At 35.7% G+C, this 10641-nt stretch overlaps 1 protein-coding gene across 1 annotated transcript in view; it reads left to right on the forward strand.

Moving 5' to 3' along the window:
* Positions 1–6836: 6836 nt before the first annotated feature.
* Positions 6837–10641, forward strand: part of Mgat4c (MGAT4 family member C) — a 713319-nt gene continuing 709514 nt past the window's right edge. Inside the window, exon 1 of the mRNA XM_031348868.1 lies at positions 6837–7134. The gene's annotated coding sequence lies outside the window, so the exon portion shown is untranslated. The remainder of the gene's footprint in view (positions 7135–10641) is intronic.

Consider the following 10641-nt stretch of genomic DNA (forward strand, 5'->3'; position numbering starts at 1 on the left):
CAGGGGTCAGCAGCTATTGTCCACTGGTTGCATCTAAATGTCTGCATCTGACTCTTTCAGCTGCTTGTTGGGTCTTTCAGGAGGCAGTCATGATAGGCCCCTTTTTGTGAGTGTTCCATAGCCTCAGTAATAGTGTCAGACCTTGGGGCCTCCCTTGAGATGGATCCTAATTTGGGCTTGTCGCTGGATCTTTTTCCTCGGGCTTTTCTCCATTTTTGTTCCTGCAGTTCTTTCAGACTGGAACAATTATGGGTCAGAGTTTTGACTGAGGGATGGCAACCCTATACCTTTGCTTGATGTACTGTCTTTCTGGAGGTAAGCTCTACAAGTTTCCACTCTCCACTGAGAGGCACTTCATCTAAGGTCCTCCCTTTGAGTCCTGAGAGTCTCTCACATCCCAAGTCTATGGTGCATTCTGAGGATCCTCCCACCTCCTACCACCTGAGGTTGCCTGTTTTGATTCTTTCTGCTGGACCTCAGGGCTTTCATCCTGTTTCCCCAACCTAATACCTGATCATGTTCCCCTCTTCCCCTTCCTGTCCCCTTTCCCAGCCAGGGCCCTTGCTCCCCCATCCTGTGATAAATCTTAAAAAGTGAAAGTAATTGAAAACTTCCATGTCAGAATGAATCAATAGAAATAGTGATTTTTTTTTTTTTTTTTTTTTTTTTAAGGATTTAGTTTTGTACAGAGTTTTGGAGAGAATGTATTCTGGAATTTCTGACTTTAGACATTGCAAATAAATAAGGGAAATGGGTTGATGGTTTCCGAAGACATTCCTTTGTAAGTTTTATTTTGTTTTAATTAATCATTTTATTAGTTTACATTTCAAATGATATTCCCTTTCCCAGGTTTCCCATCCCATCTCCCCACCCCCTTCACCTCTGCCTCTATAAGGGTACTTCTCTACCCAATGACCTACTCCCATCTCACCCTGGCTCTAGTATTCCCTTATGCTGTAGTATCAAGCCTCTACAGGACTAAGGGTCTCCCCAGCCATTGACGCCAGATAAGGCCATCCTCTTCTACATATATATCTGGAACCATGGATCCCTCCAGGTACACTCTTTGGATGTTGATTTATTCTCTGGGTGCTTTGTCTGGTACAGTTAGTTGATATTGTTCTTCCTATGGGGTTACAATCCCATTCAGCTCCTTCAGTCCTTCCACTAGCTCTTCCCATGGGGATCTTGGGCTTAGTCCAATGGTTGGCTGTGAGTATCTGCATCTGTATTGGTCAGGTGCTGGCAGAATTTTTAAGGGTCTCAGATGCTAGGCAAGAGGTCCCCATGCTCCATGTTTCTCTAAAACTTCAGATATGAAAACAGAAAGGCAACATCTATACACATTACTTGTTCAGTAGCTCCCTACACTGACTTGGAGGAATACCTTACTCTTCTGTGTTCCTCAGATTCAGCCTCAGATGTCCCTTTTGTTGCGCTGATATAATTCCTTTCCATTATATACAGACAACAAAAACTTCTCTACTTTCCAGGAATCCTTGCACTCTGAAGAATGACAGAATCTTATCTCAAGTTAGTCATTTGATGGGATCTTGTTCTTGACAACCTCCTTATTTGATAAGGTCATATTTTGCTGAATTTGGTATCTCACTCCTATATTCCTCATGGAGGCTGTTTGCATGAGTTTGGGACAGAGTAATGCGATATGCATTTAAAAATATATTATTTAAACATATTAAGATTTTAAATTCTCTTAGATGTTTTTACTGTGAAAATTGTGCAGATATTTTAGTTCTGTCAAAGTAGATTCTGTAAATATTACTGAGTCTTTCCTGCTTTAAGGACAAGGTCAGTATTTGAGGTTGAGGCCACTTCAGAGCCACATTGAATATTTTTATATGTTACAAATTCATATCTACCATGAGCATTATGAATTTGAGGTGGGTTTTTTGTTTTTTTATTTTTTGTTTTTTTCTGTTTTTCGAGACAGGGTTTCTCTGTGTAGCCCTGGCTGCCGTAGAAGTCACTCTATAGACCAGGCTGGCCTCAACTCAGAAATCTGCCTGGCTCTGCCTCCTGAGTGCTGGAATTAAAGGCATGTGCCACTACTGCCTGGCTTGAGGTGATACTTGCCTGGCTTAATCACCCCACAATATATGATATGTATAGATATATCAAAAATCTCACCATATTCTAGTACTATTGTATCATTCAACTTCATATATGTTCTTTAAAAATAATAAGTTCAAAATATTAATTTACAATCAGAAATGTTTCAAATGTTCTTCATGACTACATATGCGAAAGCACTGACTTGAAAAGTAAGACTTACTCAATTTGAGTAGAATGATTATTGTCTGCATTTTCTGTGTGAATTTACTTATTTGAGGATATAGACACTTGTTGCACATATCTGTCCACAGATATCTCAGTGTCTCCCTCTATAGTTTATATGTCCTGCAAAGAGTACATCATTTCACAATAGAGTTCAAGAAATCTGGTAAATTGTTTCTACTTATCTCACACACTGCTTACCATTCATTAGAAAATGTACCTAAATGGAGCAGTGGTGGCAAACGCCTTTAATCCCAGCACTTGGAAGGCAGAGGCAGGTGGATTTCTGAGTTCGAGGCCAGCCTGGTCTACAGAATGAGTTCCATGACAGCCAGGGCTATACAGAGAAACCCTGTCTCAAAAAAAAAATGTTCCTAAACAGTTCATGAACGTTCTAAAAAAAATACTTGAAAGATTATGTTCTTAATAATGATGACCTCAAACTTTGATGAATCCTATGTCAGTTCCAATGGGATTAAATTCATATTCTTTTCAAATTGTTTATATCTATGCTATTTTTATGGAAGTGAGTATAATTCATGACTCTGAAACCAGGATTGGGCTGATTATCTTCTGGTTTTGAATATAAAGATGAATAACAAATTCGTTTGTTGTTTGGAGAAAACAATCTATAATGTTTACATGACTTTTAAAATTTAGGATTCACAGATTTGATAGAAAAGATCACAAATGCATTATTCCTGAATCTGCTTTGTGTTGAAGGTATGTACATTATTTGATCTCCTAGTTAAATACTTAAATAATTAATAATTAGGTTTCCTTAAATAGGAGGAGTGCTTATGTTTAGTCTACAGTATAACATATAAGAAAAAACATTACAAATTTATAATATAATTACCAAGGATTAATTATCTTGTGTGTGACTGAAAAACTTTGATACAGGCATTTTTTATTTTTATTAGATATTTTCTTTATTTACACTTCAAATGATATCACCTTTCCTGGTTTCCCCTCTGAAAACCAAACCAAAACAAAACAAAAAAACCTGTTCCCTCCTCCCTCCCCCTGCTCATCAACCCACCCTTAGGTGACAGCAGATGCTGACAAGGTTGTGGAGAAAGAGGAATGCTCCTTCATTGCTGGTGGGATTGCAAGCTGATACAACTATTCTGGAAATCAGTTTGCAGTTCCTCCAGAAATTAGATATAGTACTACCAGAGGACCCAGCTATACCACTCCTGGGCATATACCCAGAAGATGCTCTAACATGTAATAAGGACACATGCATCACTATGTTCAAAGCAGCCTTATTTATAATAGCCAGAAACTGGAAACAACCCAGATCCCATCAACAGAGAAATGGATACAGAAAATGTGGTATATCTACACAATGGAGTACTACTCAGCTATTAAAAACAATGATACAGCCATTTTAATTAGTGCAATTATTATTTAATATGGGCAAATTTTAAAAGGAATAAATATTTACATTTAGTAGGTGAGTTATTTTATTTGCACTATTAGATTATTTTGTACAATGATGACATAAACAATGATATACACACTAAGGATACATACCAATCAATTTCAGTTCTGATAAGTACATCACCAGAAGTGTAAATGCTAACTTGTATGTCAATTCTATTTTTGAGAAACAACCATCTGACTTTTTCATACTAGGTGCCCCACTTGACATTCCAAACATTAGAGATGAAATTTATTTTTTCAGCATCCTTGTCAGGACTCAGTACAGTCTGGCTAAGAAGTTGTCCATACAAGTACATATGAGATTACATTCAGTATCGTCGCTTATCTCCTTCATTTAATGACTAATGATGGTGAACATCAGTTAATGAGATTGTTTGCCACATATATTCTTTGGAGATTTTTTATCTTGTCCTTTTATATATTTTTAAAGCAGATTATTCAACATTGATTGTATTGTTTGACTTGCTGTTGTTCTCTATATATCATGGGAATTTGTTTTTTAGCTTTATATATGCATACATTACATTATAGCCATATGCTCACTCACTTTAATCCTCCTCTTACCTCACTTCATGCACTCTTCTATTTATAAATTGCTCTCTGTGCCTCTTCATTTGGATTCTTTTTGTTTTGCAAATCAGTAAGTTTAATCAGAGCCCTCTCAATGTTGACCTGAGTGGGCATATGAACAGGAGCTCAGACAAGTCACCAGTGGATTCAACTCTGAAAACATTAACTTTCTGCTTCAACAACCAATAAATCCCAAGGGAAGGTGCAGGCGGCCCCAGGACCCCAGCTCCTCATATTTGCCTGCATGTTGAGAGACTCATCTTTGTTCCCTCCCTGTATTAGCAACTACAGCAGCTGTGAGTCCATGAATGCAGCAGACACACTATTTTCAGAAGATAGTACTTTAGTGCACACCTCTACATCATATGCAGCACTGCATCCTCCTCTGGGATGTCCCTTGAGCCTCGGGAACCATAGTGTTGACATCCCATGGAAAGCTGAACACCCACCCAACAAGCCATTATATATTTCTTCATTCCATGTGTTCATTACATTCATTTTGGCAAATATTGTCTTCAATTCTCTTAATTATTTTCTACTATACTTATTCCCTTAATAAACAATATTTTGATTTTAATATGGTTTGATTTGGCTGACATTACATCCTTACTAGTAACCTGGGTGTCTGGTTTAGTTCTATTGCATATTAATGACTCATTCTTCCAGCATCATTTCTTGAAGCATGTTCTTTTCTCAGGGATTGTTGTTTGTGCCTGTGGTGAACACCCTTTGACAACATAGTAAAGATTTGTTTATTTATGTATTTATACATTTATTTATAAATACATGTATTTAAATGTAAATAAATGTATAAATAATACATTTATGTATTTATTTAATGGTCCTAGGGATTGACCCCAAGACATTGTACAGGCTAAATAAGCACTCTAAGTTAGTTACATCTCTGGTTTGGTAAAGTATTATTTATTTGCTTACTGTCCAATTGTATTGATCTAAATATCTGTCATTTCTCCATAATCACCTGTTCTTACACAAAGCTACTGGAAACAGACTATGCTTTCTGTTTGATGACTTTGGATAAGAACAGGAATTACTTCATATGGCAGACAGATCATTGCAAAGATGTAGAGCATTATTCTCCAGGTAAAAATGAATACACAGATTATAATCTAGATTAGCAGATTTTTTAATACTTTATATACTTTAGAATATGAAACAAGTTTTAAAATGATCAAGAAAGAAGCTCAGGACAGATCAAATAGATGCTTTTTGATATCAAATTGGTTTAGATGTGTGGATGACAGAAAGTTTGGAATGAGGAAGAAAAAGATGAGACCTATTTAAAGTAGATAATAATCAGCACATGGTGGGTTATGTGCAAGGGGCCCAACCTTAACAATCCAATGTTACACTTACTGTTTTCATAGCTTGATAGCCAAGTATGCAGAGATGCCTTTTTGCCTAAGAGCTCCTGTTGAGAAGGAGTTTGCAGCATCCAGCTCTGATGTCTTATGTTATGTTTTCAGTACACACCATCTTCTGGAAATACTAGCTATGGTGATTCTATAGTAGAGAGAGTAAAAAACAAGATTTTGATGTAACATAGTTTTTCTGATTTCCAGATAACTGTATTTACCTTTATTTTCCTAAACATATGTAAACTTATTCCTATAATGAAACCAATAATTTGCTTCAACATCATACATCCACATATTAAACATTAAACATGCCATTGGCACAGGAGACCACACAGGAAGCAGAAGGTTAGTTTCATAGACACTGGATATTTTTTCAAAGTGGACATATTCTCATAAGTTTCAATGCCTTTAACTTCCTTGTCTACAAATTACATTCCTCTTCATATTACAAAATCTAAGACAAGGATTTGTGTATTTTAAAAATGTCTTAATGCCTTGCTTGATTTTAATATACCAGAAGAACTCTGCTTTATGTCTCAAATATAAAATATTATTAAAAAGATGAGATGCTTAGGGCTCTGTGCAAAGGGACAACATTTACTTCTTTAATTACTTGTTAGCATTAGATATTTTTCTGTTTTATTAAGCCTTTTGAATTTTAAGTGACATTGGATAACTACATATTTTGGTGTGGAACTGGATCCATTTAAGGGATTGTCACTTAAAATGCCATTTTTCATGATTGTATACTAAAATATAAAACAATACTGTTTCTGTGTTAGGAAATATAGTAAAATCCTTAGAAACAAAGAGTAAATTTCTGATAGATGAATGATTATTAAAATAGAAAAAGAAAAGAGAGAGAATTCACTGTGAGTAGAACTTTGCTTCCACCACATAAAGCTGTATATATTTTTAAGGTATAGAATCTAGACTGCAGTTTGAAGGAAAGCAATAGTGCAAATAAATTCCATGCCACTAGACACTTTAAAATACTAGATTTAGGAGCAGTCACATTAGCTTAGATAATGGGAGAATTTTTCTTCATTGAAAATGCTCTCTGTCGCTTAAGAACTTACTGAGGCAGCCTGCCATCTAGCTTTTTCACAGAAAAACAGGCTTGCAGACTGCAGATGAGAGAGTCTGGAGCAGAGACAGTTTTAACTTAGCCATTCCTAATTTATCTCAAGCGTTTTCAATTCATCTTCACTGCTCTGTGCACACAGGAACACCAGATTGCAATCCCTGGGGAACAGAACGCAACCGGGGATCTAGAGAGCTGTCACATTCCAAGAAATATTTAAATTGTGCTGGTTTTCTTCTGGAGAGCTGAGCCCAGGGAATGAAACTCTCCAACCAGTCGTAGCTTTGCGGGCAATAGATCAGAGGATATTGCCAGGCTCCTAATGGATTATTGTTATCGGGCAGGTTTTCTCTGAAGGTACGTAGTTATTTTCTCAATTCATTACCCTCTTCTATTTATCAAGTAATAAGCTAATGAGCTGGGAATCCAAACCTGCAAATAGAGAAAGATGTTAAGGAGTCAGTATTGACTGGGTAATGGCACTTTATTGCTGCATGTTTGCATGGGAAATAATAGGATTCCTTTACTGAAGATGAGAATATATACTTTAAATTGCTGTGTCAGCACAAAACATGCAAAACCAAAACAAAACCGTGCTGCAGGCTGCATTATAATAAGTTCATATTAATTCTCTGGAGGATTTTCCTTTTGTAGCTGCAGCCAATAATGAGGGGAAATACATACTTTGAAAACTTGCTCGAGCTTGTGTATTTTGGAATAGTCATATTTTCTCTGTCTTGGCAAATACTTTCTATCGAATGCTGATATTAAATATGCTGTTTTTCATGGCTGTTTATGCAGATATATGAATGATGGAAATTTTTAATTTAGACAAACTCTACTAGAAGTATTTCTGAGAACATCATAAAGGAACACTTTGTGTTTCTGATCAAATTTGTGAGTTTGAAAGAAATTTATTAAAATTATCTACTATGCTGTTAGCCAAATATATTGTAAAAAACTATTTAAGTTTTCTTAGTATATAAAAAATGTGCCATTCCTTAGTTGGGAAAAAACATTTAGTATAGTAAAATGTTAAAAGCTGACAAAGTTCTGAACAATTACTGAGCTAATGAAAAGGGAGGAAGCAGCTTTCACCTAAGTGAAATATAGCTTATTTTACAAAGATCTATGGCGATGGGAAAGATAACTATTCTCTGCGTGTTTACTAAAAGTTAAAGATGTGTAGGTAGATGGTGTCAGAGCAATCACAGAGTTTATAAACCAAGAGGACATTTTTTGAAACTACTGTGTTATGAGTGTTCGATGCCTTCTAACATCTCTTGACTGTGTGAATGGGCTCAGTGAAATCTACTGTGTTGCTGGTACTTTTCCATGATTAAAATGACTATGAAACTCAGTGGAAGTGCAGGTATATATACTGTGAGGTATAGTAGAGCAGCTGCTCTATTTGGACTGGAGCACAGAGTTTATGTACCCATCCTGGGTTAATCATGGACTTAGAGGTGGAAGAGGTAGCTGAGCTTTGCAATAGTAATTAGTAAAGATTCTACTTCTTTGAGCATTGGAGAAAATATTAGAAAGACCAGAGAGACAGAGAGACAGACAGAGAGACAGACACACACACACACAGTTAGAAAGAGAGAGAGAGAGAGAGAGAGAGAGAGAGAGAGAGAGAGAGAGAGAGAGAGAGTGTGTGTCAGAAAGGCAGTGACTTTCAGCGAATACCCCTTGTGCTCAAAGGACTGAATAGGGGAAAAAATAAAAAATCATAAAGAGAATATAATCTCCAAACCCCACTTTTAAGTACTTTCTTCCCCAAACCTTTGGAGGAAATGAAGACTAGGAGTTAAAATTGAGGTCTGTCCACAGATACTTCCATTTGGCAAGCTGTTCTCCTTTGTGGAGCTCCTTTCTCCACTCGTTAGCAGTCTGTTTTTATTTTTTCCCCACCAATAATGGAAAGCTCTACTTTAAATCTACAAAAGAATATTCTAAAAGCACTCAAATGCTTCTGTATCTCAATTGCTCATGAATGTTAAAGGACAAAGCATGTCCGTTTTATTTCAACCAATGACTCTCCTACATTTTTCAGCTTCTGTTATAAAGAGCATTAGGATGGTTATTTTAGGTAACACACTTTTTTTTGAAAAGTACCAATAGATAACAAAAGATAGTTATGTCAGCATTGAGTGCAGAGAAGATATGAGTAGCTAAACAATATTTTTAATTCACTTTAGAACATTATATGGATCAAACACATTTGAAAACCAGCTCCAAATTACAATGAACATACTTATCACCCTGACCTCATGTTAACCTTTTTTATTTTTTTTTCATGCCAGCACCTTCTGCCTTCCCATAAGACACATTTGCTTACCCAGATATTTAAATTGGCTCAGCTTCTTGTTCTAGTACTAAAAGTTATTTTATTTCATCTTATGGTGAGTTTATTGCAAAATATATTACTGTAATTTCATTTTATTATTTGCTACTAAATAATGTTTATGGAGTGCTTATGATGTGTTTGTTGCTTCTGAGCAACATGTAGTAGGAAAACATGTAATACTATTCTGTCCTAAATCAAAGAGTTTATTAATATTTCAGGGCCTCTAATTGGATCAAAGAAAAGGGTGATCTTTTATGTACCTATAATGTATTAAATGTCTAATAATTTGTTGGTGACTTGCATTTATCTTTGTGGAGGACACATGCAGATGATCTAGTTGGTTTCAAATCCTCTTTTAACTTTATCCAGCATGTAAAAGTAGCATAATGAACAGGATGTTGGATTGAGGACAAAACAAATATCCTTAGATACAGTAAGGAAGTTTGTCTAAGTTTCTTTATCTCTATATACCTCTGGCCTCAGTTGTGGACATAAAATAATGATATCTATCTTTAAAGATTTGTTTGGGGAGTTCACATATTCAAGTATCAAACAATTCTATCACAATCAATACCTAATAAATAAATTGTACCCATCTCAAAGGCAATTTTATCACAGCCTTTTAAGTAAGGAACATTTAGATTTCCACTGAAGTTTCTTGACTCTCCATTTTCTCAATAATTCATGTGTGTTTGTTTTGTGTTTGTAATAGTATAATTATATTAAGTACAAAATTAAACATTGACAGTGTTTTGTCTTTTGGTATTAAAGTATTTGTAGATGTGCCAAAACATTACACATGCAAATATAAAATTAGACATTGATTAGAAATTGGCAGGCACTTTCTATATGAATATCAAATGGCTAAAATACCAGTCATAACTTAGCAAAGGGAGCAGACATGACTGTGGCTCATTTCTCTTGTACCTCCTCCCAAAGGACATAACAACAGAAGACAAGACAATAAATCTTCTTGCTCATTAGATTTTACCTTGTAACCAGTTTATTTGTATTCTCTTTTGCAAGTAGCGCTACTAGGGTGATATCCTCACATTCTGGCTGTTTAGAGCAAACCAAGTATACAAAATCAACCCTCAAGGATCAAAGTATTAAATGAAAACTTTAGGTAAACCAAATAGCGTCCACTTTGAAAAAAATATCAAATACTAATTTTGGCTTTAATTGAAAAAAAAAAAGACTTTTCCTTCTGATTATGATTTATTTTTTTCGAGACAGGGTTTCTCTGTGTAGCCTTGGCTGTCTGGAACTCATTCTATACACCAGGCTGACCTCGAATACCTGCTTCTGCCTCCCAAGTGCTGGAATTAAAGGCATGCACCACCACTGCCCAGCCTCCTCCTGATTATGAGTTTTCCTCATTCCACACTTTCGGGTTTCTCTCCAACTTCACTCCCATCTGGATAGAGCACCTTTTTGTCTCTAATTAGAAAACAGGCCTCCAAGTGATATATATATATTTTTTAAAAGGCAATAATTATACAATACGATAAAAA

The sequence above is a fragment of the Mastomys coucha genome, unplaced genomic scaffold (assembly GCF_008632895.1).
Source record: "Mastomys coucha isolate ucsf_1 unplaced genomic scaffold, UCSF_Mcou_1 pScaffold4, whole genome shotgun sequence".
Lineage (NCBI taxonomy): Eukaryota > Metazoa > Chordata > Mammalia > Rodentia > Muridae > Mastomys > Mastomys coucha.